This window comes from Cololabis saira, chromosome 10 (assembly GCF_033807715.1).
Source record: "Cololabis saira isolate AMF1-May2022 chromosome 10, fColSai1.1, whole genome shotgun sequence".
NCBI lineage: Eukaryota > Metazoa > Chordata > Actinopteri > Beloniformes > Belonidae > Cololabis > Cololabis saira.
In genome coordinates, this window is record NC_084596.1 from 41,438,610 (window position 1) to 41,466,346 (window position 27,737).

At 42.1% G+C, this 27,737-nt stretch overlaps 1 protein-coding gene across 2 annotated transcripts in view; it reads right to left on the bottom strand.

The window, feature by feature from the left end:
• Window positions 1-27,737, bottom strand: part of LOC133453072 (low-density lipoprotein receptor-related protein 8-like) — a 196,729-nt gene that overhangs the window by 128,963 nt on the left and 40,029 nt on the right. The gene's annotated exons all lie outside the window — the stretch shown is intronic.

Here is a 27,737-nt window from a genome sequence, read left to right on the forward strand (position 1 = left end):
AAACTGAATAAACCATTAACCCTTGTACTGTCTTTGGGTCAAAATGACCCAATTCTTCTATCCTTCTTTCCTTCTTTCCTCCTGCTCTCTCCTTCCTTCTTCCCTCCCTCTTTTCCTCCTTTTTTATCCTCCTTTACTCATTTTTCTTCCTACCTCCCTTTCGTCATTCGTTCCTTTATCCTTTTATCTTTGCTTTTCCTTCCTTCTTTCCTTTTTTCTCAATTCCTTCCTTCTTCCCTCCCTTCTTTCTTTCCTTTTCTCCATTCCTTCCTCCCTCCCTTCTTTCCTTTCTTTCTCCCTTCCTTCCATCTTTTCTCCCTTCCTTACTCACTTTCCTACTTCCTTCCTTCTTTCCTCCCTTCCTTCCTTCATTCCTTCTTTTCTCCCCTTGTACATTCTTTCCTTGTTTTCTCCTTTCCTTCCTTCCTTCCTTCCTTCCTTCCTTCCTTCCTTCCTTCCTACATTCTTTCTTTTTTCCCTTCCTTCCTTCTTTTTTCCCTTCCTTCCTTCCTTCCTCCCTTCTTTCCTTCCTTCCTTCTTTCCTCCCTTCTTTTCTTCCTTCCTTCTTTTCTCCCCTCGTACATTCTTTTCTTGTTTTCTCCTTTCCTTCCTTCCTTCCTTCCTTCCTTCCTTCCTTCCTTCCTTCCTTCTTCCCTTGACCCAAAGACAACACAAGGGTTAATGTCTATTTTTTCTGGACTGAAAAACAAAACCAAACCCAAAAACAAACCCAGGTAGTTGATTGATTGATTCATTCATTGAAAACTGTATTGTCCCTTCTGGGGAAAATCAGTTGTCAAACAGCTCGTGACATTTAAAAAGAGGAAGACAAACAGAAAAACAGAGTTTACAATGCACTAATAAATATAAACACACTGCTGGTCCCTTAAATATGAATTGCTGGTAGTTTCTGGTAGTTTGTTAAAGTGCAACATGTGCAGATAAAAGTCAGTTAGCCTAGCAACTCCAGCTCCAGGTCTGCCCGTGCCTGCAGGGCCTGGTTATAGAGCCGGAGTGCAGCTGGAATAAATGACTTGTCATTTACAATCACAGAACACTGAAATGCTAGACTGCTAAACTTTTCCGACCTGTTTAAAGCAGCTACAAGCCTACAAGGTCAGGGGAGGATAAACATGCCGAGCACAGCAGGAACTGCGAGAAAATAAAAGTCTAAAAATGTCAAAAAAAAGGGTCAAGACTTTCACGATCAGCCTCCAAATCCTCCCCAGCGTTCTCTCCGGAGCATTGGGAAACACAACAACGACACGCGCAAAGAAACCCAACAAACATCTACCTGCAGTCCCAGCGCTGCTGCCAGACACAGCCAGAGGTCAGAGCCAATCAATTCCCCTCGCCTGTTACTCCGGCAGGACCTGAAGCAATAAATCAGCGGCTCCAAGCCGTCAGCAGGGCTGTCTGCTGCTGTTGAACAGCCACAACCGTCTCCAGGCTGGCCTCTGATGCTTCAATTACAGCCAGCGTCTGGAGACGTGCAGGAGCCGGGGCCGAGCCGAGGGGCCGAGCCGAGGGGCCGAGAGAACAACAAGAACATATGCAACGTGTTTCCCAAAGCTTTCTCTGTTGTGGTGATACAACGCAGGAGGGTTTTTTTGTTTTGTCATTCTCTCCTCCTCCCTTTTGGATGCTAAAGGTCAGGGAGGGCCTCAGCCGTCGGAATAGTTCCCACCATCCGCCCCACGGATCACTCACCAGCAGAACAAAAGAGCTACAGGAAGAAGAGTCAATCTTAGGCCTGTGTTGAAAAGATCGATTCTCCGATTTTAAATCGATTCTCATATTAATTCCTAAAAATCGATTCATATTATATATTTAAAAAAATAAATAATAATAATAATATTTTTTTTGTTTTCATCATTACATTACAACTTTTGGTATTTTTTTGTTTATGCCCAAAAAAGGAATATTTTGTTGGACACGAGAATAACTGGTGCCATGTTATTGCCTTTAAATATGTTTAAAGGTATGAAAACATTAAAGTTTTCATTTATAATTGCATAAATTGTATATATTTCTTTGCTTTATATACTGTCTTGGGGTTACATTTGCATAAATGTTAAAAACCAAATTCTCATAAATGGGGAAAAAATAAAACCGATTTATTTCGTCCTGTTTCCTCCCTGGATCTGTTTGGTAATTCTGCCACACGTTTCTGAAAGCAGTTCTATCAGCATTCTGGGAGCTGATTGGTCCTTACAGCATCATTAGCTGCCAATACTTGCTGTTGAATCTCAATATAATACTAGTATTAATATATTGCAGTCATATAATTCATGCAACAGCTGAAAAAATAGTTTTATTAACAGTAACCCAAATCAATATCGCATCGAATCGAATTGGATCGAATCAAATCTTGATAATCGAATCCGAATCTTAAGAATCGGAATCGAATCGATTCTTGACATTTGAATGGATCCCCAGCCCTAGTCAATCTAATTCTTAAAAATGCACCGTTGGAGTCTGAGTCTTTGTTTTTTCTAGTAATCAGGGAGGAGCATCGTGGTTGTGGGAGGTAAGTGACTCCCTCCCTCCGTAGAGAGACTGTTTGGCGTTTTTCCCCTAGTACCTACTCAGCTCTACTCATCTCAGCTCGGCTCGACTCAACTCGGCCAAGTTTCTTTTCCATAACAATTCAGAACCCAGATCAGAAGTAGGGGGTTGGAGTGAAGCTGCTGTGACGTATTTGATTGTGTGATCTAAACGAAGAAGACAACAACACTAAAGATGTAGAACCTGGAGGAGATGATAGATGTGCTGCTGGGTCTGTGGCTTGTGTTCCATATCAAGTTAAAAAATGAGAGTCAGAGAAGCCTCAAGTGGCAACGCTTTTTTTTGTTTGTTCGTCTCGGCGCTGCTGAAAAGTCAGCTGGAGCCGAGAGCAGCTATGAAGAGACAGAGCTCCTGGTGGATCTGGTCGTTCCTTATCTCCGTCTAGATCCCTTTTTAATTCTCTCCTCAGCACCAGGTTTATGAACATCTGCACCTCAGAGTTGTATCATGAAACAGACTTTTGCTGCCATTGCTGGTGGAATAAAATGAACAATAATCCGTCAGAGTCTCTTTCTCTGATTTCCTCCTCCTGACTCAGACGTCTGACTCCAACCCCCCGACCAATCGGTGGTCTGTAGTGTGATGATGTCAGATACAGCCGACTCAGCCGCTTAGAACCTCGGCAGAATAGATACAGAAAAGTATCTACTCGGCACGTTAGACCCCTAGTGGGAAAGAACCAAACCGAGGCGAGTCGAGCTGAGCCGAGCTGAGTAGGTACTAGTGGAAAAGTGCCCTTACTAGTGACCTTTAGAGCCGTTTAGACCACAAAAACGTTTTTATAGTTTTCACAGTGATGGGAGAACTACCTGGGATTGTTTTTGTTTTTTAGTCCAGAAACAATAGACATTAACGGTTTATTCCGACTTGTACAATGTTTTGCAGCTCGTTCCCCCGGCGTGCAGGGTTCAGGTACCATCACCCCCGCCTGCACGTACTTGCTGCTGACATGTCCACTGCTCCATCAACATCCTACCAAGGTTAATGTTGTCACAGGTGTGCTTACGTGTGATCTACACTGATTGTGTGTGCTTTATAGGCCATTTAAGAGACTGGATGTAGAAGAATAGTGATAACTAAATCACAACCATATAGATAAGCAGAATAAGCAAGTGGGGGGGGGTGGTTTTGTTAGGGCAGTGGGTGTTTCATTTCATTTTACAGACTGGTTCAGACAACTCGCACGCAGCACAACCGGATAATGAAAATGTATTCATCAAAAATGAAAGACTTAATTGAAAAGTGCTCTTGATTAGAATTTTAATTTCAGTCTTTCAGTCACTTCCTCTCTTCATTTTTGACTTTGTTTCTCTTTTTCAATCTTGATACGAGTGCTTCAAACCTGTGTTGTGTTGATTACCACGTCGTCGTGGTCCTGCGCCTACGGCTCATTAGTCCCGTTCAATAGCCCCCGTGTTTCTGTTGTCCTCCGCCACACGGTTTCCTGTCGCCTCCTCGTGTTATTAATTAAAAAATCGGAGGGCTCCATTAGTTTCTGCTTTCTGCCTTCGTATCGACGTGCCGCTTCATTTTGGACGCGTGTTTTGTTTGTGGATCTTGTCCCGCCCTCGACTGTCAGGTTTGCCCCGCTGACTGATCTTCTGGTTTTGATCTCCAACTCCCATAATAAACCTCACCTGACGGATTTTATCTCTGGCGTCTGTTGTTTGGGTCTTTCGTCCTGTCAGACTATCTCAGTTTCTCTCCGTCTTCAGACTTTAGCTTCACCATCTGAACCATCACCAGAGGTGTCAAGTAACGAAGTACAAATACTTTGTTACCTTACTTAAGTAGAAATTTTGGTTATCTATACTTCACTGGAGTAATTATTTTTCAGACGACTTTTTACTTTTACTCCTTACATTTTCACACAATTATCTGTACTTTTTACTCCTTACATTTTAAAAACAGCCTCGTTACTCTATTTCATTTCGGCCTTTAATAAAAAACTATCCAGTTAAATTGCTCCATCCGGATAGAGTGAATTTGGTTGTGGTTGTTTCAGATGTTCTTGTCCAGTTTTGTTCTTACATCCGTTCCCTCAGATTCCTGCAACTAAACTTGGATGTACATTCCAATAAAGGTTAGGATAAATGATAACATGCCTCTGAAGTTTGACTTTTTGAACAGAACACATTCTTATTTAGGAATTGGGCTAGGGAGTAAAACACAGTAAAATTGTAGCTATACAAAAGGTAGAAAACCATTAGGGAGCATGTTTTGATAGGGTAGCAAAAATCGACAGACAGACGCTATCGGTTTATGCGGTGGTAGCTTTTTTCGACAAAGCAGCAGAAATCGATAGAACAACGGCTCAGCAGGTCACCGTAGCGTTGCTGTCTTTCTGTGGGTTTAAAAACGCTGTTTCTGCCCTCCTGCGGTTAAAAAATATGCCTTTTCCAATCAACAACATGGGATGCTGAGTTGCTGCCGAGACATTTCACAACCGGGTAACGTTGTAAGAACTGGTTTGCTTCTCCAGATGCACAGAGCCGCTGCGCAGCTGTCTCTTTATGTCCCGCCGGTGCATTCTGACTTTCTGAGGAGGACTGCAGTGAACAAGCAGCACACGCCACCGTATTTATCTGGTTCTCCATCAAATACTGCGTTAATATTGCCAGATTGTTTATAAAGGCTGTCGTAAAGAACAGCTGCCGTCTGCAAATGCTCGTCACCATGGTCACGGCTGTTCCTGAATGCAAACGCGATGTAGTCTTGCTATTTGGATACAACATCTGGGAATTCTGAAATACCATCAACGTCTGTTAAAAACAAAATGAAGAGACAAATTGAAGAGATGAATAAGATTAACGGTAATGAAAGAGCCCAGAATATCTTCCAAAGAGCTTCGAGGTGAGTTTGAAAGTCTTGAAAGGTCCACCACTGTGGGATCACACCATCTGTTGCTGTTTGAGAAAAAGTGGACGACCAAGGAGGACGACACTGTTGAACGCAAGTCATGAAAAAGTCATGAAAAAGCTGTATGACTGCAGAGACTGTGAAGCATGGCGGAGGATCGGGGGTGTTCTGCAGGTGCTTTGCTGCATCTGGTTTTAGGTGGTACAAGGTGGTCCAAGGTGGTACCAGGTGGTGCAAGGTGGTACAAGGTGGTACTAGGTGGTGCAAGGTGGTACAAGGTGGTACTAGGTGGTGCAAGGTGGTACAAGGTGGTAAAAGGTGGCACAAGGTGGTCCAAGGTGGTACAAGGTGGTACCAGGTGGTGCAAGGTGGAACAAGGTGGAACAAGGTGGTACAAGGTGGCACAAGGTGGTCCAAGGTGGTACAAGGTGGAACCAGGTGGAACAAGGTCGTACAAGGTGGAACCAGGTGGAACCAGGTGGAACAAGGTGGAACCAGGTGGAACAAGGTGGAACCAGGTGGAACAAGGTGGTACAAGGTGGAACCAGGTGGAACAAGGTGGAACAAGGTGGAACAAGGTGGAACCAGGTGGAACAAGGTGGAACCAGGTGGAACCAGGTGGTACAAGGTGGAACCAGGTGGAACAAGGTGGTACAAGGTGGAACCAGGTGGAACAAGGTGGTACAAGGTGGAACCATGTGGAACAAGGTGGAACCAGGTGGAACAAGGTGGTACAAGGTGGAACCATGTGGAACAAGGTGGAACCAGGTGGAACAAGGTGGTACAAGGTGGAACCAGGTGGAACAAGGTGGAACAAGGTGGTACAAGGTGGAACCAGGTGGAACAAGGTCGTACAAGGTGGAACCAGGTGGAACCAGGTGGAACAAGGTGGAACCAGGTGGAACAAGGTGGAACCAGGTGGAACAAGGTGGTACAAGGTGGAACCAGGTGGAACAAGGTGGAACCAGGTGGAACAAGGTGGAACAAGGTGGAACCAGGTGGAACAAGGTGGTACAAGGTGGAACCAGGTGGAACAAGGTGGAACAAGGTGGAACAAGGTGGAACCAGGTGGAACAAGGTCGTACAAGGTGGAACAAGGTGGAACAAGGTGGAACCAGGTGGAACCAGGTGGAACCAGGTGGAACCAGGTGGAACCAGGTGGAACAAGGTGGAACAAGGTGGAACCAGGTGGAACAAGGTGGTACAAGGTGGAACCAGGTGGAACAAGGTGGAACAAGGTGGTACAAGGTGGAACCAGGTGGAACAAGGTCGTACAAGGTGGAACCAGGTGGAACCAGGTGGAACAAGGTGGAACCAGGTGGAACAAGGTGGAACCAGGTGGAACAAGGTGGTACAAGGTGGAACCAGGTGGAACAAGGTGGAACCAGGTGGAACAAGGTGGAACAAGGTGGAACAAGGTGGAACAAGGTGGAACAAGGTGGAACAAGGTGGAACAAGGTCGTACAAGGTGGAACAAGGTGGAACCAGGTGGGACCAGGTGGAACCAGGTGGAACCAGGTGGAACAAGGTGGAACAAGGTGGAACAAGGTGGTACAAGGTGGTACAAGGTGGAACAAGGTGGAACCAGGTGGTACAAGGTGGAACCAGGTGGAACAAGGTGGAACAAGGTGGAACCAGGTGGAACAAGGTGGAACCAGGTGGAACAAGGTGGAACAAGGTGGAACCAGGTGGAACAAGGTGGAACCAGGTGGTACAAGGTGGAACCAGGTGGAACAAGGTGGAACAAGGTGGAACCAGGTGGTACAAGGTGGAACCAGGAGGTACAAGGTCTGAATCTGTGCAGGTACGGTGAACTCTCAAGACCAGTTTCAGGAAGTTCGGGCTGAGCTGCAGGTGATGATCATCTGACGGGATAACGACCCAAAACACCCAAGAAAGACTAAGAACAAAACCCTGGCCGAGTCTGAAGAGACTTCAATGAGCACTGGTCCAAATCCTGATGAATACCTGTGGAACCATCGGAAACCGGAAACCCCTCAAACCTGAGACCTCTGTTGCAGTTTGGTCATAATGAAAGAACCGGGTCACCTGCCCACAGAAATCACCGGACAAAATATTGAGTTTAGAGTCCCCTCATCTGTGTCCAGTTCAGTACGTTATTATTTATTACTGCTTTTATCAGTTTCAAGTTGTTTCTGAGCCCACTGGGGGATTTCTTTCTTTAGTGCAACAGAATGATCCACGTGTGTTTCTACATGTGCTCCAGGGTTTCAGCTGAACCAGGAAGGGGATTAACGGAGGTGTGTTTGCTCAGGAAGCCTAGTTAGAGCCGTGAACTCGCCCGATAACACGCTGGCCTCAGCAGGGACCGTCAGAACTGCCAAAGTGAAACTACTGGGCTGCAGCTGGAAACCTGGAGCTGATTGGTTGGTTTGTTTTGTTTAGGATCCCCATTAGCATTAGCAACAGCATTAGCTATCCTTCCTGGGGTCCAACATACACACAAATTAACACTTAATACATAACAGACATACATTATACATGACAAACAAAATAATAATAGACACAACTCCCTTAGTCACAAACGACACAGAGGAGAACTAAATCACCATCATTCTCAGACATAAATACACATAGAAATGAAATCATATAAAACACCTTCATAAACAATACCTGCCTGAAATGACCTTATCTTAAAATTCTTGATCACTTTTCACCTTTAGAGCCGAGATATACTTGCTGTTGGTGCTTGCGTTCGCGTCCGTTCGCGTGCACTACCAACCGTAACGTAGTACGGGAGGAGAGCCGGCGGTACCGGACCGATAGGGGGCAGTAAGCAGAGCAACAGTTGGAAAAGTGATTAAATATATAGTAGTAGAGGTAGTAGCAGCGGTAGTAGCAGTAGCAGATTAGAACAACGAACAAGTTTACATGACACCATTGGATGATGTAGGAGATTATAACATTGCTTTGGTTGCGATCTAGGCAAAGGAAACGGCGCCAGCAATTATGCAATTATATCGCCGGTCTTATTCTATTCAAACTTCATTCTATTCCTTCCAAATGATATTCATTAAATTTTGAAAGATATTGTTTCAACTGAATCTTAAACCAATCTTTGCTACCTACATGATAAATATGAACTGGTATAGAGTTCCAGCAAACCATGGCTCTGTAAAAAAAGTTCTCTGTATCAAACTTGTTCTCCCCCTTGGTATGAACCTCCTTTCTGTCATTCTTGTACTGTAACCATGGTGAGCAAAATGATAGTATAATCTGTCATACAGTTGTTTCAGAGATCGTGTCACCAGTCTATTCCTCCTGGTGTTTCTCTCGGCCCCAAACAAGGACCATCCGCCGGGAACTAGTCACCGTTTACAGGAGCGTTTCATTTGCACGTCAGCATCGTACATGAAGAGGTGTGTCTACTCGTACTAACGCAGAATAACATCCCCGTCAGCCCTGAGCAGGACATTTCTGCTCATCCCTCACCCCTTCCTTCTGTTTCTGTGACGGGTGACAGCAACAAGAGCCAGATGATAAAATAGGTGGTTAAAAATGTATCTGGGTTAAACAAGAGATCAAACTGATGTGAACTGAAAACACGATCCTTCGTCTGATTTGATGCCTGTAAGTGTGATTTTGTGATATTATGAAAACAAAACCGTATTTCATAATTCACAACACAAAATGACCTTCATCATAACAAGAATAAGGCCGTAAAAGGTGGAAAATAACCAAAAAAACACAACTCAACAATTAAAGAGATGAAAATCCTGGCAAATTAAGAATACAAGTAATGAAAACATAAAACTGGGTGATAAATTGTCAAATTATTTGCTGAACCTCCCTCATGTTTAAAACTGGGATGTTGTACAAACCGCTGCTCTTTTATTTCACATTTCAACATTTCATTTGGATTCCTAATATTAAAACATTGAATCTTTCCTGCGACCCTGAAGCACACATACCTCTTCCATATGAAATGTATTCATCAACAGAGATTTAATTTCAGTGTGAGATTGCAAATTTTATGCCTTTTTTTTCAAAGAATGCCTTTAATAAAGGACCTAAAATGCACCGAATTCTTACCCACATTGTGTCCAGATGGACATTTGAATAAGTTCCCTCTTGGAGATTTTACCCATAAAATCCTCGGAGAGACTGCGGCACGAGGAAACTCATGTTTAGGACCCAGTTTAACATGACTTAAACTTCAGATCACAAACAAACCTCTCTTTTCTACATGCATACATCCAAGCATGAGTATTGTTTAAATTAGTGGTGGGACTCGATTAAAAAAATTCATCTAATTAATTAGGAGCTTTGTAATGGAATTAATCGCATATCAATATTTGACACGAGAAGCAACATTTTTCAATTTAAATGGATTTTGGTACATATTTGGTACATATTCGGAACCATATTATTCAGGCTTCACATGTGTCATTTGTTGACATTTTTTTCCTGGATTCTGATTGGCTAGCATTACTTTACGCTTCTCGTTACACTGCCCCCTGCAGGTTGGGATGCTCATAGCACCTTAACAGCGTATGTATGCGGGTTCGTGTAAACAAGGATATTTTTCAAAACGTAGATGGGGAAATATCATTTTTTGTAAATACCCAGATATGTGTAAACGTGGCCTAAATGTGCTACATCTGCAAAAACCCACTGTGCTCTGCATGTTTGGGTAAATAACTGATTTTTCTGCTGAGATATCACATCGATGTGCATAAGGTAAACTTCAACATGCTTTAATGCACACACACACATAATTCACAAACGTGAATACGTAAAGACGACATGTAAACCTCAATTCAGAATTACTATTTCCATGTAAACTCAAAGGAAAATAGTTTAATTCTGAATTATTTAATTTGGAATAATTAATTCAGAATTAAAAAACAACATGTAACCATGGCCAGTTAAACATAAAGTGCCCTTTCTACCATAAATGCTTTTGAAAAACAACAGAGGTGGAAAAGGAGAAACGAGGGCAGAATGTAAAGGCTCAGGCGCAGCATCACGCTGGTTCAGACTGTGCTTAAGATGTTCTGTGATTGAACGACAGAGTCTTTGAGAAACTCACGCTGCTCCATTACGCGGCCCCTGCAGGTCAGACGTGCCTCCGTCATGCAGCTTCTCTGCCAGTGTCTTCTCCAATCCAGCTGAGCTCTCTCCTCATTTCAGTCAGGCTCTACAGGGGCCGCGGTTCACTTGGCAATAATTACCCAAGCCAGCTCGTGCCATCTGCTTGGCACCACTTTCCGTTTTAATTAGGGGAAGTTTTCAAATGTTAAGCTCGTGAGAAGGGCTGTGCTCCTGAGAGCAGGATGAAGGGGAAAACGACAGCGACTCGGAGGAAAACGAGCCGTTGAGACAGAAGTGAGCAGCTTCCCGTTCGTGGCCTTCTGAAGTGGCCGTTTCTGCCGAGCTGGAAACTCTGGGTTTCTGCTCAAGAAAAAAAAAAAAATCTAAACACTGTGGTGGCAAAAATTGTTCAAAAATGAATGTCAGGACACCTCAGCTGTCTTTCTGAAGTTTTAATGAAAAGAGGAAAAACATTCAACTGAATGGAGCCACACAGTCCAACCGGTTATACGAACCGTCAGTCCTGATTGAGCTGAACATGTTTAGAGACAAGTTATGTTATAGTTGAAAGCTAGGAACTAGACAAGATATCGCCCATAACCCTGAAAACCGTACTGTGTCAAACCGCGTGACCTTGGCAAGGAATGTTCACTTGAAAACAGGCAAAAGACATTGTTTATACCAAAATTTCCCATTACATTCCACCCTTTTTAGCATTTTATGCTAAACCACAAAAAAATAAGAAATTTTGCAATGACCTACCCCGTGACCTTTATGCTCTAACCCGCACCAGCCAAAGGCTAGCGCACCCCGTGTCCAACTGACAAAGGGCTGACAAACGATTCATTTTTTTAAGCTTTTGACCTGAATGTAACATTCCTTCATAAATACAAACACAATGCAGTCCCCAACTTTACACTTGTAAAGACTAACTTAAGATTCCTTGGTTTTTTAAGCAGCTCAATGTAAAACAATGAACCATATGCATCACAAACATTGTACAAGAAGTGCATTGGTCAGTTAAATTTTCCATGTAATTACGTATAACCTCATATGGAGGAAAATAAAAGGCTCATATAAAAGGCTTGTCTGCTTTTGACGAGGCGCGGGGGGGGGCGCTCTCTGCATCGGTCGTGTGTTTGGCTGCAAGTGGTATTTGAGACTCGACGTACTTCCATGGTAATTCATTTCAAATCGACATGCAAATAACTTTAGTCTTGTCCAGCGAACCATCTGCATCTTTCTGAAAGTGAATTTGCCGTTCAAAAGTCCCTTTTCATTCTCCATCTTTCCTCGTTTTTCAAAAAAGTTCACGCAGTAATCCAACATACTTTTCCTCAAGCTATGCCGTCGACCACCAGAAATGAGATAATGCACGTTTTTTTTAGTTTTTTTTGTCCTGAATTGAATTGAATTGAATTGAATTGAAATTTTATTTTGAACATGAAACAGTAGTGAAAACAAAACAAAACAATAATAATCAATAATAAATAAATATAAATAAAAACATGCATCCATTATAATTAATGTCAGGGTTTGACATTCCTCCCAGCCTTTCAGTTTCTGTTTTGCCCCACCTGTGTCCCATCTGCCCTGATTGTCTGCACCTGTGTCTCGTCGTGTCTCGTTATCCCCTGTGTATATCTGGTCTTGTCATCCCTTGTTCCCTGTCGGCCTGTACTGTTTTGTCCTCCATGTCTCCTGCCTGTTTTGCTCCAGTCTTTCTTTTGATCCCTGTTTTGATCCTGCCAAGCAGCGCTTTGTTTTTGCCTTTTTTGGAATAAATCCTTGGTTTTTGCAACTCCTGCCTCCTGCTCTCCTGCGTTTGGGTCCACACCATACACCAGACGTGACAATTATCATGCTCGAAAAGGAGTAGGAAGAAGTAAAATTGTATTAAATCTTACCCCCTAAACTCTATTTCATTATAATCAAAATTAATTAAATTTCTATACAAAAAACAAACAAATAAAAACAAAAAACAAAAAAAATTTATATATATATATATATATATATATATATATATATATATATATATATATCACACACACATATATATATATATATATATATATATATATATATATATATATGTGTGTGTGTATATATATGTGTATATATATGTATGTCATATCCAAAAAGTGCATGTGTATGTGTATATATATGTGTGTGTGTTATATATATATATATATATATATATATATATATATATATATATATATATATATATATAAATACATATATATATATATAATATATTTTCGTTAAAAAAATTGACGGCGTTAAGAGGACGTTAAGTTAACACGTTAATAAGGCGTTAACTTTGACAGCCCTACTAAACACACTAGTGCAGTTGTTGGAGTCTCTGATCATGAACGGAACAAATGGGATGTGTCTCGGGCAGAATGAGGTCAGGTACGGGGAAGCTCACCCAGCCATGTCATGTCTCCTGGAGGAGCTGCAATAAGAAGGAGCTCCACGCTCCAGCAACCCCACCTGGACTCTACCTCCTCCAGCAGTGATGCTGTCATCATCTCTCCACTTCTACACCTTCTCACGTTTCTGGAAACACTGTTGGTGCCCGCGTGCAGGGATCTGCCTGTGGGCAGCCCTGAGACGGGCCTCAGCACCGGGGATGGAGATGTCAGCCGCGCTCACCGCTCACGTCACTGACTTCCTTAAGTGGAGGCTTGTCGGTGTAAAAACGGAGGTTATGAAATCTGCTCACTGTAACCTTCTTTAAATGACCCCAGACAGCCAGATGCCTGACTCCAGATGTAGCGACGGCTTGGTGCGGAGGTCAGATGCTGCTGCCACTCTGCACCTTCATATTCTAATAGGTCATAGAAAGATTTTGATTATGGATTATCACTGCTGTACTGAAGAGTATTAGGGCCAGGCAGGAGGAAGAGGAAGAAGATTTTTTTTTTCATTAAGCACTTCGAGAAAAAAGTCGAAATGTCGAGAAAAAAGTCAAAATGTCGAGAAAAAAGTCAAAATGTCGAGAAAAAAGTCAAAATGTCGAGAAAAAAGTTGAAATGTTGAGAATAATGTTCAAGTACAATTTCGAGAAAAAACTCGAAATGTTGAGAAAAAATTCAAAATGTCGAGAATAATGTTGAAGTTCAATTTCGAGAAAAAAAAAAGGAATTGGCTTTACGATATTGATTTGAAACACATATCACACATATGTATATAGTTGTATAACTTCAGAAACGTACCCTTAACGTTCCACTCCAAGGATGTAAGTTAGTTAGTTAGTTACGGCTGCTGCTGCAGAGCTGTCAGTCGCTCTAACTGGATTTGATGGAGGAGGAGACATTTCTACTTTATTCACCAAATTTAAACTTTATTCACGAAATTGTATTTCAACTTTATTCTCGAAATTTTGACTTTTTTCTCAAAATTGTATTTCAACATTCATCTCAACATTTCAACTTTTTTCTTGAAGTGCACAATAAAAAAAAAATCTTCCCCGCTCAAATATTTTTTCTCCTGCATGGCCCTAATACTCTTCTGTGCTGCTGACTCTACACTACATTTTGTACTGCTGACACTACAAAATTAGCCTTATATCTTACAGAAGAAAGCAACACCACCTGTATTCAGTCAAAGGACCCCTGGGAAGGACACGCTGCGTCTGAATGTTCATCAGACGGCAGAGACGGCGTCTCACATGCCACGTACGGGTTAAAGAATCTGCTGCCAGGTGCTGCATGAGCATTTACATGAACAGACTGCCGAGAAATGCTTTCAGTAGGACCTGACAGGAGCTCAGAAAGGTGATCCGCGAGCGTTGTGCGCTGGTGGTTGGTTGAGCGTTGGTGACAGCCACAAACTCATAGGTCAACCTATTTGTGCTACTCTCAAGTAGTGAAGTTTGAAAAATTTGATTCCAAAGCAATTCTCCCCTCAAAACCCGCTCATTGTCCGTGTCATCTGTCGTGTTTTCTTTCTCTGAATGGGAAAGGGAATGGGAATGGGAATGGGGGGCTGCATTCAGTCAAATGCATGAGTGGATCCTCATAGACTGGTGCAGGATATGACATTAATGTCACGGAGGCACACCATAATCACAGCTGTGATTTATGGAGTAAGATAGCTTTCAAAAAGATGTGTCCATGTTATAACTATTCGTAATCAGTACTGGAGTTGAGGGGGGATGAGGGGGGATGAGGGGGATGGCACCCCCCCCTGAAATAAAAACGGTCCAAATCCTCCCCCCTGTAAAACTGCCATCCCTCCTTTCCATCCCTTATGTCATTTCATCAATGAATGTGGTTTTACTGCTATTTCAACATTTAGAGTCATCACCAGAAAAATAACACCAGAAAAATAACTTATTTGACAATTTTCACCTGTTTCAAGTACATTTTCACTTGAAATAAGTAGAAAAATCTGCCAGTGGGAAAAGATTTATCTTCTCATTACAAGCAAAAAAATCTTGTTCCACTGACAGATTTTTGTACTTATTTTAAGTGAAAATCTACTTGAAACAGGTGAAAATTGTTGTTTTTTCCAGTGATTAATCTTATTTTAAGTGTAATGAGATGTGGTGTCAAGGCAGAAAACATGGATCTTGTTAGTTTGAACCAGCTTGCAGTAGACCTAACCACCCAAACTGAATTGGGTCCACTGAGGAATAGAAATCTGGGACAAGTTGCTCTTAAAATTGTTTTTTGCAAGTAATTATGGAATTTAATTTGACTCACTTGAGTGTTGGGGGTCTCTGGTGTAAGATGCAGAAAAACGCTGCCCAGTTTCTGTGCTTGTTTCCGAGGTTGTTACGCTTCCAGACGCTCCATGTAGCTCAATTACTCCACTACTGACTGAGTAAATGATTTCTCCTGTTAATCCCTTTATCTGTTGTTATCTCTCCGGAGAGGAAGTCACTCTGGCCTCCTGTCTGTCAGGTCTGCATGGCTGGCTGAGAGCCAGAGCACCGGCGGCGAGCACTCGCTGATCAAGTATTGATCCCCAACAAAGAGCTCGGGAGCAGCGGCATTTGCAGATTGAATGTCCTTTGCTATCAGTCATGTCGTACACTTCACCTTCTCAGACAAACTGAGCAAATCAGATGTCACAGATAGAAACATCCACTCAAGGGAAGGAATACATTGCTCAGCGGTCCGTGGACTTCGCAGCCATCGGTTTTTTGTTTTGAAATGACAAAATAAAAATAGAGAAATAATCCAAAATAATCCGTTTCCCATCCTTTGTTTTGATAATAAAAAACGTCCTACTTCATATTGGATTTATTTTCTGTTTCAACATTGAAAAAAATCTAAAACTGTTAGTTTTCAATCTGATCAACAAAAGAACCAGAAACAACTTTCTTCATTTATTACTGCGCATGTGCAATCCCCCTATTTGTCCAATCCTTGTTTTCAGTATCCTTGGAAACGAATAGGAAATAGAGAAAAGAGTTTTCCACTCGCTGTTTTAATTCCCAATTTCAATTTTCAAACACATCAATGAAATCGGATAACGGATAACGCATAATGGATAAGGTCCGTGTATCTTTTGGTCATTGGATTTTTCCATCATGAGTGGGAATCAAAAAACAAAAAACGATTGGTTTATTTGATTTTCCTTTTAAAACAAAAAACAAATATTGAATTACACTGCATTTTTTCTTTTTCTGTGTTAATATGATTTAACAAAGATTCAAAATACGCTTTTATTTTCGTTTTCTATTTCATATAAGAAAAATGAAATTACTAGTCAACAGGAAGGAAAAAACGAACCAAAAACAACCGTTTATTCATATTCGTGCACCGGAAGCTGGCATTTACAACCGAGTGAACTTAGTTCTGGATATTTAACAGGCATTCCTGTGACAATTCTCTCCAGGGGAAGTTTGATTTTAATATTTAATTGGTCGGGTTTACGTGACTCGGAAATGGCTCTGTATGCGGCAGTTCGGGTAACCATGGTTACCATGGCGGCGCTGAAACAACAGATTATTTATATTATATATATATATATATATATATATATATATATATATATATATATATATATATATATATATATATATATATATATATTATAATTAGGATTATTTTTTAAAGATTGATTAAGGACTTGTTCCACAGCGGTTGTACGCACAATGACATTTCCTGCACGTTGCAGCAGATGAGTCTCCTGCAATGCTCAGAAATGAGCGTCAGAAGATTCTGTGCTCGGCATGATCTGAGGAGAAAAAGACGCAGAGCTGGAGAGCGCTTTGATTCATCATGGCCGAATGACCGGCTATCTGTGTCACTGGGGGTGCATGCTGGAGAAGGTCGGGTTGGAAGAATTAATTTAGTCCCACGCGTGAAGTATCCACGTGATTACCATTATATGTATAAATTGCACTGCAGCACAAACTTTACCTGACGCCGGAATTCATGGCTGATGGAGTTCTCTCAGGGTTCTTCCAACCCAACCTTCTCCAGCATGCACCCCCAGTGAACACAGATAGCCGGTATTGCGGCTTTCCTTAAAGAGCCGCTTGAGAGTTTATTGTTAGGTCCTGTATATTTGCATGACGCGCTGCTGACAGAGAAGCACGCTGAGTCCGAGAGAAGTTTTATGGCGTTTAATGACAAAACTCAGCCACAACGGCCTTCCGACATGCTTAATGGGTTTTAAACGTGTACACTGCAAACGTGATCGGGGTGATCAGTGATCAAAGCGGTCAACAAAAATTAGGCTACGGCTCCCTAAAAGCCTGTCCTAACTGCATGCGAGCGTCCGACCGTCGCGTCACACTGCGTGGCATCGGACCCGCTCTGTCCTGAAACACTGAACGCGTCATCGGCCCCACGTTCTACCACGTTCTTTTGATTGACAGCTGAGACTCGCCTTTTAAAAGGCTGATTTATGGTACCGCGTTACACCAACGCAGACCTTACGGCGTAGGTTACGCGGCCCAGTCACCGAACGGTGCGCGTCGCCGCGTACCCTACGCCGTCGATTTTACGCGGAACCATAAATCAGCCTTTATTCACTCCTGAATTATGCGCTCCTGAAAGAAACTCCTAAAATTACTCCTGAAAGAGTAAAGGGACAAGTAAAAAAATGGTGACTACTTGTAATCTTCCTACGTTTGTACTTTCTAAACAGAAAACAAGCTTATTATTCGGTGGAATAAGTGGGGAAAAAACCGAACGGTGACGCAATGAAACAGCGAACAGCGTGAGTGACCGGCGTGTGGTGTTAAAGCAGCAAACATGTCAGCATGTCAGATCATTACTGGGATGTGGGGAAAAAGCAGAGGACACGAGAAATCCGACAGGATCCGGGACAAATTAAGCCCTAAGATAAGATTCTTATTATATCTTATTATCTTATCAAACCTTCCAGCCTGGCGATCTCCCAGCAGCTGACACTTTATTGAGGTTCTTGTATTGGAATGACTGTTTCCTACAGCGCTTTCAACTTTTTTTTCAACTTTCAACCGGCTTTCAAAGCGACCGACGGGAAGAAAATAGAAGCAGGGCGTGCGACAAAAGTCCAGCTCAAAACGACGCTGCGTCGCTCGCAACCAGTGTAGACAGTGCAATAAAAATAAAGCAATGGAACTGTTTTTGACGCTGACTCTCGCTCGCGTCGCATGCAGTGTGTATATTTACAATATACTGTGGACATCTGAATAAAAACCTCATAAATAGATTGAATCAAAGCGCTCTCCAGCTCTGCGTCTGATATCTACGTCTTTTTCTCCTCAGATCATGCCGAGCACAGAATCTTCTGACGCTCATTTCTGAGCATTGCAGGAGACACATCTGCTGCAACGTGCAGGAAATGTCATTGTGCGTCAAACCGCTGTGGAACAAGTCCTTAATCAATCTTTAAAAAATAATCATTAATCTGTTGTTTCAGCGCCGCCATGGTAACCATGGTTACCCGAACTGCCGCGTACAGAGCCATTTCCGAGTCACGTAAACCCGACCAATTAAATATTAAAATCAAACTTCCCCTGGAGAGAATTGTCACAGGAATGCCTGTCAAATATCCAGAACTAAGTTCACTCGGTTGTAAATGCCAGCTTCCGGTGCACGAATATGAATAAACGGTTGTTTTTGGTTCGTTTTTTCCTTCCTGTTGACTAGTAATTTCATTTTTCTTATATGAAATAGAAAACGAAAATAAAAGCGTATTTTGAATCTTTGTTAAGTCATATTAACACAGAAAAAGAAAAAATGCAGTGTAATTCAATATTTGTTTTTTGTTTTAAAAGGAAAATCAAATAAACCAATCGTTTTTTGTTTTTTGATTCCCACTCATGACGGAAAAATCCAATGACCAAAAGATACACGGACCGGATAATGATCCGTTTTACGTTTTACATTTTTTATTATCAAAACAAAAGATGGGGAACGGATTATTTTGGATTATTTCTCTAATTTCAAATTTCAAAACAAATAACGGATGGCCGCGAAGTGCACAGACCCTCAACTTTAATTGATCAGCGTTTGCACTGGAAACTTGACTACATGAGACTCTCTGATGACCATTTCTTTATTTCCATAGTTTTAGTTTGTGGTTTGATGTGCGATGAGGAGACATACAAATGAAAGGGAGGTAACTTGGGTTTGACTGATGATGTCTCTGTTCAGCCTGTGTGACAGCCTCTCCATTCTACACTTGCATAATCAATCAATTTCAGAATTACAGAAAGATATGTTTTTTCATGTTAAAATATCAGTTTCAGTTTCATCTTCTGCAATATTTGGTTATTTTTGTCAAAGCATCCTCCACCTCTTGACCAAAGGTTTTGTTTCTAATCCAGTTGTGTCTTTTGGCAACGGTGCGGGCTTTATGACCCGATGTCACACGTCAACAGCAATGAAACTACAGCGGGTGTCATATTGGAGGCGACAGAGAAACTCGAGGAGGCAACGATGGAAGAGAAAGTAAGAGCAAGTGTGACAGATTAAGAGATCAGACGAGAGTAAACCTGAAGCCGCGTTCATGCCACCGTGCCGGAGGCACCGAGGTGAGCGGTGTAGTGTTTTGTTACACAGCTGTTACATCACTGCTCCACCCTGGGAGGTAGTAACAGCAGCATTGTGTGGGGGGGGGGTGTGTATGTGTGAACTGGCCCTGTAGAAGGCTGCAAACTCTGCACAGAGGACGCAATTAGTCCGTGGCAGGGATAGCAGGAGATGGCCCGGCATGACGCCTGACAGCAGCATTGAGCTCTCCTGTCAGAACGCACAGCCCACTGAGAAGCAGCAATCATTCTCCCTGTCTCGTCTTCATGCTTTCTGTTAGAGTAATTGAACATAGAGTTATCTCATATTTACGGAAGAGTAGTAGAAGAAAAGGAGAAAAATAAAAATAATATTTAAGAGGAGGAAGATTTTTTTTCATTATGCACTTCAAGAAAAAAGTCGAAATGTCGAGAAAAAAGTCGAAATGTCGAGAAAAAAGTTGAAATGTCGAGATTAATGTTGAAGTACAATTTCGAGAAAAAAAGGCGAAATGTTAAGAAAAAAGTCAAAATTTCGTGAATTAAATGGAAATGTTGAGGAAAAAAAGGGAAATTTCGACTTTATTCTTGAAATTGTATTACAACATTAATCTCGACATTTCAACTTTTTTCACGACATTTCGACTTTTTTTTCAAAGTGCATAATAAAAAAAATCTTCCCCTGTCGAGATTAATGTTGAAGTAAAATTTCGAGAAAAAAGTCAAAATGTTGCGAATAAAGTCAACCTTCTGAGACTATAACAAACAGCGCATGTGACTGTCTTTACAAAATGCCTCGTAGGCCTATAGACACTCCAAGGATGTGAGTTAGTTAATTAGTTAGTTACGGCTGCTGCTGCAGAGTTGTCAGTCTCTCCTAACTGGATTTGATGGAGAGGAGACATTTCAACTTTATTCACCAAATTGTATTTCAACTTTATTCTCCAAATTTCGACTTTATTCCCGAAATTTCGACGTTATTCTTGAAATTGTATTTCATCATTAATCTCGACATTTCAACTTTTTTCTCGAAATTTCGACTTTTTTCTCAAAGTACACAATAAAAAAAAAATTCTTTCCCTCTCAAATATTTTTTCTCCTGCATGGCCCTAATACTCTTCCCTACATATTTACTCAAATTGTCTTTACATAGAAACTAAGCTTGTTTAGTGTCTATGTACAACTCAAATTTGCATATCGGAGGAGTCAGATGGCGTCAGATAGAGCTATCTGTGCAAAACAAGGACTGCTCCCCCGGTTGAATATATACCGTGCTGTTTCAAGGTCAAGGAGGAGCAACATATATCAAATTGAAGATAAGGAGTTATGTAAACGTGAAGAGTTGCAGCTGTGTTTTCCCTCTCCCTTAGAGCTGCAACTCGTATTGTAAGGAAATGAAAAGAGAGGGGTCTGCAGAGTGCGCTCCATAGTGGTAGGAGATTTTAACTGAACGCCTCTCTGTCCGTTCTCCTTGCAAGTACAAATCTAACCTCTTGTCTTTCTCTCTTTTGTATTATGTTTTTGATGTTCTAGGTTGTTTCAGGGCTGGGGGATATATTGAGATTTTAATATATATCGATATATTTTCAAACGCGATATGGTACGAGACAATATTGTTTATATCGATATAGCTTATTTTGTGACAAATTGACTGTAAATCAACACTGACCCCTCGTGCTGGCAAAAAAGTACCTTTGTGTGCTGAAACCTGACAGTGTTGACAGGTTAGTTTTCCTGGCACAAAATCTGTAAAATGTACAGTAGTTGACTTGTTGTAATTCTTTGAGATTTGCTCAAAGAGATGCAATATATGTTTACATGTTTTATTTGAGATTTGCACAAATGTTTTGTTATTTGCACAACTGTCAACCTCAGTGGAAAAGTCTGCCTGTTACTGTCTACATTGTATTGATTGCACAGTGTATTTTAATTTAATTGTTATGCAGGAAAGGGATATTTGTTTTATTTTATTCAAGAAGCATTTTTATTCTATATATGCAGGCAGTTTATTTTTATTTCATTTGTTTTATACATTCCGATATTGTGCAAATATTGTGCAGATATTGGCACGTGGCTTTGTATTCAAACTGACTGTTTTTTTAAGGGTTTGTCTCAGAAAAAAATGAAGCTAACAGAGATGCTATGCTATAATGCTTTGGGGGAAACCCCAATTATGGCACAGAAAAAATATCGATATATATCGAGTATCGCCATTCAGCTAGAGAATATCGAGATATGACTTTTGGTCCATATCGCCCAGCCCTAGGTTGTTTGAACCTGGTACTTTCTGAATCATTCAGCATGTCACCATGCATCCCACACTTATTAACAAGGGTTTATCCATGCATTGGAGCACGTCAGGTGTCTTTAACCAGAAACCTGAGACGGAAAAGAAAAATATGGATGTCAAACATTAACAAGGAAAAAGTTCCAAAAAGTTGAAGGTTTTTGACAGAAGAGACCCTGGATGACTCACAACAGGACATACTGAAATAATCCAGCCTGCCATTACGGGGCAGGTTGTCGGGGTGAGAGAGGCTACCGGCGCTGCTCGCTGCTCAGCGTTTCTGCTAACCTTGTGTACTGGTCAAAGACACACAGCATGCTAATTATAGTCCTACGTGTCCTAAAAAAGACTTTATTTTATCTCTCTTCCTGTCAGGCCACTGGCACAAACACCTGAAGGAGGAAACTGGGAGCCTCAGCAGAACTCCTGCACTTCTTTGAGGAAGCCTGGCAGTGATTTATGTTGTGGACATATTGGCTTCTGCTTGGTTAAGGCCCCAGAGATTTACCTTGAAGTATGACAGAGCAAAGTCAGCCCGGTGGCACAGGTGGTGGTGCAGGCCTGAGGAGCTGCACCAACACACTTTACACTCATCTCCACATCTATCCAGCATGCTAGCCTGATGCTTCCCTCCCTTTTCCCTGCATGCTCACATGGGGAGCATGTATAACCTGCGTACACACCCACACACCCTGATAAATGTCCTATCGGCACCGTCCTAAACCCCTGGACCTGCGGTAGTTCTGAAATGACACATTCCCGCTGGATGAACCAAGTCTGTGGTTTTCTGTGATTTACACTCGAGGAGTGCATTGGGATTGGGATTTGTTTAAACTGGGCATACACTGTGCGATATTTTAAATGGTTTGATTCAGCCCCATCTCACACTGCACAACTAGATCACTGAGTTCAAAAGTTCACAGCCCACGATTTATGGTCTCACACTGTACGACCCGATGCTCTGATGCTCCGTCTGCTCACACTATACGATCATAATCCTCACGTCGGACCTCTGTTACTGGAACTCGAGGCCGGTTCTGGGGCAGGGGTGGGCTGTGTCCACCCAAACGTGCGTCCTGCCCACCTGATCAAAGGTTATGGGGATCCTTTATTTTTTTACAATTTCATTTTTTTATATATATAAAAAAAATCCCAAAATATCTGTAGCCTACCGTTTCTGATTGGGTAGGCACTGCGCATCATTTTTAGACACAACAATGAACACATACCGCAAAAGTTGTGTCTCGGCGGAGGAACCCGACGTCCCAGCAAAATGAACACTTTGTGTTCAGAACAGCACACAGAGCTCACTGAAGGCTGATTTATGGTTCCGCGTTACACCAACGCAGAGCCTACGGCGCAGGGTACGCGGCGACCCGCACCGTACGTGGAAATGCAGTCTTTTTTTCTGCTATTAAAACATGATTTGTAATGTGAATTTGCAACACTTAAACTACAAATAATAGTTTTTGATGTGACATCAGAGATTGCACATGCTCTCTGTGAAAGGATGAGGTAAATCGGGTCGTAGCTGCTTCAACTGTGCGATTCCTTCACGAGGAGCGACCAGGATTTCAAACACGCTTGATTTTCTTGCGACCTCACGATTTGTGATCGGGAGCTCGTCGTTACCCCACATTTACTGCACGAGGCACGAGCAACGATTGGGTCAAAATCCGTCCCGATCCAAAAAATAGTTGCACGACTGGAAAATCGGCTCAAAACGATCGATAATCGCACAGTGTTTGCCCGGCTTTAGTGTCTGTGGAGCATCTTGGAAGAGAGAGACGCTGGGATTGGAACCTCAGTCGGTCAGCAACATTCTCTCCCTCCACAGCAATGTAATGGCCAAGCGATTCATTTCGTTTCACTCGTTAACTTTGTTTATTTTATGTAATTTATTTATTAGTGTTATTTGAGCCACTCACAGCCTACTCTCATTGCTAGCACCTCATATAAAAGGGGAAATAGCTTGTGCGATGATGATGGATTTGCATCTAACTTTTGGTCAGGTGACCTATGAACTGTCAATTATCCATTAAGCTCCACAATTATCATGTTAAAATTAAATCAGATAGATTTGTCTAGGACAACATTTCTCTTGCGGGACGGGAGAAGAAATCAATGCATCTCTATTATCTATAATGCATCTCTATTATTGTGCGGGTATGAATTCTCAGAGTTTTGCGGATGCGGGCGATAATGGTCAGAAATTCAGCAGGAGCGGGATAAAGAAAACAGTCACGCACAGGGCTCTAATTTACACACGCTGATACGAGACATTACATTGAGGCCTTGTATTCAACTTAAAGAAGACCTTTTATTGAACATTAGACTTGAATATTGAGTTAAAAGCATCCAATCAGACACTGATCGATTAGAGTTTGGTGACAACGCCTCACATTTTAACAAGTGACAAAACCTGATAATGGCAAATCAGTCTCGGTTTAAAGTTGCCATGGAAACAGTAAGCTTATCAGCAAACGTAACTGGAGCTTTGGTCAAAGTCCTAAAGGTTCTGTGGCGTCAGAGAGGCTGTGAGCTCGATCATGATCTCCTACTGCGCGGTGCAGCTGCACGCGTCATCATCTCATTGTTGCTCTTCTGCTGAGCTGCACTTCTCTGTGTGAAGCTTGATCTGATTCATTTCTGTATGCATCATCTAAAATTATAAGATCATTATACTACTGTATATAGGGGATAAATGTAGGCTTAAGTTGTAATATAATAGCACTGTGTATTGCAGTTGTCAAAATAACGCCGGGAAAGAGGCAGAAAAGATGACAAAAGAATTTCTTTTTAAAGATTCCAGCCCGCACATCACCGGATTCCTGACACGTGCATTCGGACGGGATTAAAATTATCTGGTGACCTCTGTGTTTCCTGAAATAGGGTAAGTAATTTACAGACGTGGCACATTCGGGCGGGATTAAAATCACAGACGTCCTCCCTGATTATTAAAAAATGACTGCAGGTCCCAGATAATTTTAATCCTGCGCGAGTGGGGGCAAAAGAGGCAATTGAGGTTTATGAGTCAGAGAAGTGGCCTGGGACCAAAAGGTGGACGGTTTGGCTCAGGAACTGACAGGAAACAAGCTCTGCCACTCGTCAACTAAGTGCCCTTTAGCAAGGCAGCTATGCTCTAAGGCCGCGTTCAGACTGCCAGCCAATATCCGATTTTTAGCCCATCCAGATTGAAACTGGATGACTCTTTTGAAGTCTGAACAGTCCCAAACCGCATGAGATCCGATTTTTGCAAACCAGATGGAAACCACCTCCAGGAGGTAGTTTCATATCCGATTCATATCTCATTTGGGCAGATGCGTCTCAGTCTGAACAGTCCAAACACTCAGATCGGATATGACTGTCCCAGACGCTCCAAACCACCCGCCCATTTCCAGTTGTGGAGCTACTCATCCTTTCACAGAGAGCATGTACAATCTCTGATGTCACGTCAAAAACTATTATTTGTAGTTTAAGTGTTGCAAATTCACATTACAAATCATGTTTTAATAGCAGAAAAAAGACCGCATTTCCACGTACGGTGCGCGTCGCCGCGTACCCTTCGCCGTAGGTCTGCGTTGGTGTAACGCGGAACCATAAATCAGCCTTCAGTCGCGCTGAGAGCCTGAACCTGCAGCCCGTCAGCTCATCAGGAGGACAGGTAAAAGAGCGGGGCTGCCAGTTATTCATTGCTGGTTCGTTTTGTTAACTCTGAGCTTTGTTGGTTGGTTTGTTAGTTTGCTGATGGTTTTGTTCTGAACACCTTTCTCTGTTTCTCATTTTGCTGGGACGCCGGGTCCCTCCACCGAGACACAACTTTTGCTGTATGCGTTCATTGTTATGTTTAAAAATGATGCGCAGTGCCGACCCAATCAGAAACGGTACAGATATTTTGGGATTTTTTTATATATAAAAAAAATACATGACTTCACACAATACATGCGCTGGGTGACGCCTCCGCTCCGACGTCGTTGCTACGGCAACCCGTCAGATCAGTCAATGGTGTGGCCCAGTCTGAACAGAGCCAGATGTGATTTGGACAATTGCTAAAAACAGTGTGGACAGTCAGCCCTGAAAATCGGATATGAGAAGGAATCAGATATGAATCAGATTTGCCTGCAGTCTAAGACTACGTTCACACTGCAGTTCCCAGGAGACCCAAATCCGATTTTTTGCTCATATGTGACTCAGATCTGATTTGTTTATGACAGTGTGAACAGCACAAGTCACATGGAATCTGATCTTTTCAAATCAGATTCAGGTCGCTTCCAGATGTGGTTCTAAATCGGATACAGGTCTGATGTTTTGCAATGACCTCAGTGTGAACAGCCAGGTTGGAATTAATGCGACTTTGACGTCACTTGAGAGCGACCGTTGTCATAATACTGTGCGGGCGGGGGCGGGAGTCACTCGGAAGCGATCGGAAATGCGGCTTTCTTTCTCCTCCTTCTCTTCATTAACACTTGCTCACAGTTTCGTCGGCTTCCACCACACAACAACTTCAAAATAAACCCATGTACACTCACTTCTGCTGCCTCCATGTTTACCGCCGTATGACGGCTGCTGCGTGTGACGTCTTTGTTATTGTTCCTCTGCGCATGCGGGTCAGTTCAGGGCCGCAATGCGTTCACACTCCAGTCTGATATAGGACACATTTTAAAAGATAATGTGAACAGCCACACAAAAAAATCGGATGTGGGAAAAAATCGGAATTGAGCATTAAGGCCTGCAGTGTGAACATAGTCTAAATGTGCTACATCTGCAAAAACCCACTGTGCTCTGCATGTTTGGGTAAATAACGGATTTTTCTGCTGAGATATCACATAGATGTGCATAAGGTAAACTTCAACATGCTTTACTGCACGCACACACACACGTGCACACACACACACACACACACACACACACACACACACACACACACACACACACACACACACTTAGAGCCTTCTCCACATGTGGTCTCCTCCATGTGTCTCACCGTCTGCTCCACTCTCTCATGTGTGTCCTTCTTTAGAGAAGCCAAACATGGTTTCTATCCATGTGCCAACATTTGCAGACCTCCAGAGCGGCGCGTTGACTTAAACACAGCGTAGCTCGTATACGACTAAAGGAGAGGCCATTCCACTGACGTCTCAGCAGGCTGCAGGATAAACCCAAGCTGTGTGTTCTTATTAAAGTGGACATAGATGGCCTCTCTCCAGCCACTTTGGTACTGTCCATTGCACTCATCACACTTCTAAACCTCCTTGAAAGCGAGGTGTTGTTGTCTGAAGTGTCTTCTGATCAGTGGGATTTCTGCAAGTTCTCGCTGAGGGGTGGGGAGCACAGCTTAAGCCAAACCCATATTACACTTCAAACAAAGGTTATCTTATTATTATATTATTGTTACCTTATAGACAGTACTCGAGTTGTAAAAAAAAAATCAGGAGGGATGGGGGATTTTATCATATGGGGACAGATCATTTGTGTTGATTACAAATAATATAATATATTACAAATAATAGCAGTGACCAAAGCACCTGCAGAAATACTGCAGGAATGACATAGCAGCAGTTAAATGCAGCCTTCTGTAAGCTTTAAATATCCACTGGGCTTACATCAAATACATCAAAACACAACAATAAAAAACACTTTTCTGAACTTATCAATATGACTCTGTCCTTCACAGGATAAGTAACATGGATCACTGCAAAAACTCACAATCTTAACAAGAATATTTGTCTTATTTCTAGTTAAAATGTCTCATTTTAGTCAAAAAAATCAAAAAAACAACAATTTTCACCTGTTTCAAGTAGATTTTCACTTGAAAAAAGTAGAAAAATCTGCTAGTGGAACAAGATTTTTTTTGCTTGTAATGAGAAGATAAATCTTGTCCCACTGGCAGATTTTTCTACTTATTTCAAGTGAAAATTGACTTGAAACAGGTGAAAATTGTCAAATAAGTTATTTTCCTGGTGTTATTTTTCTGGTGATGACTCTAAATGTTGAAATAGCAGT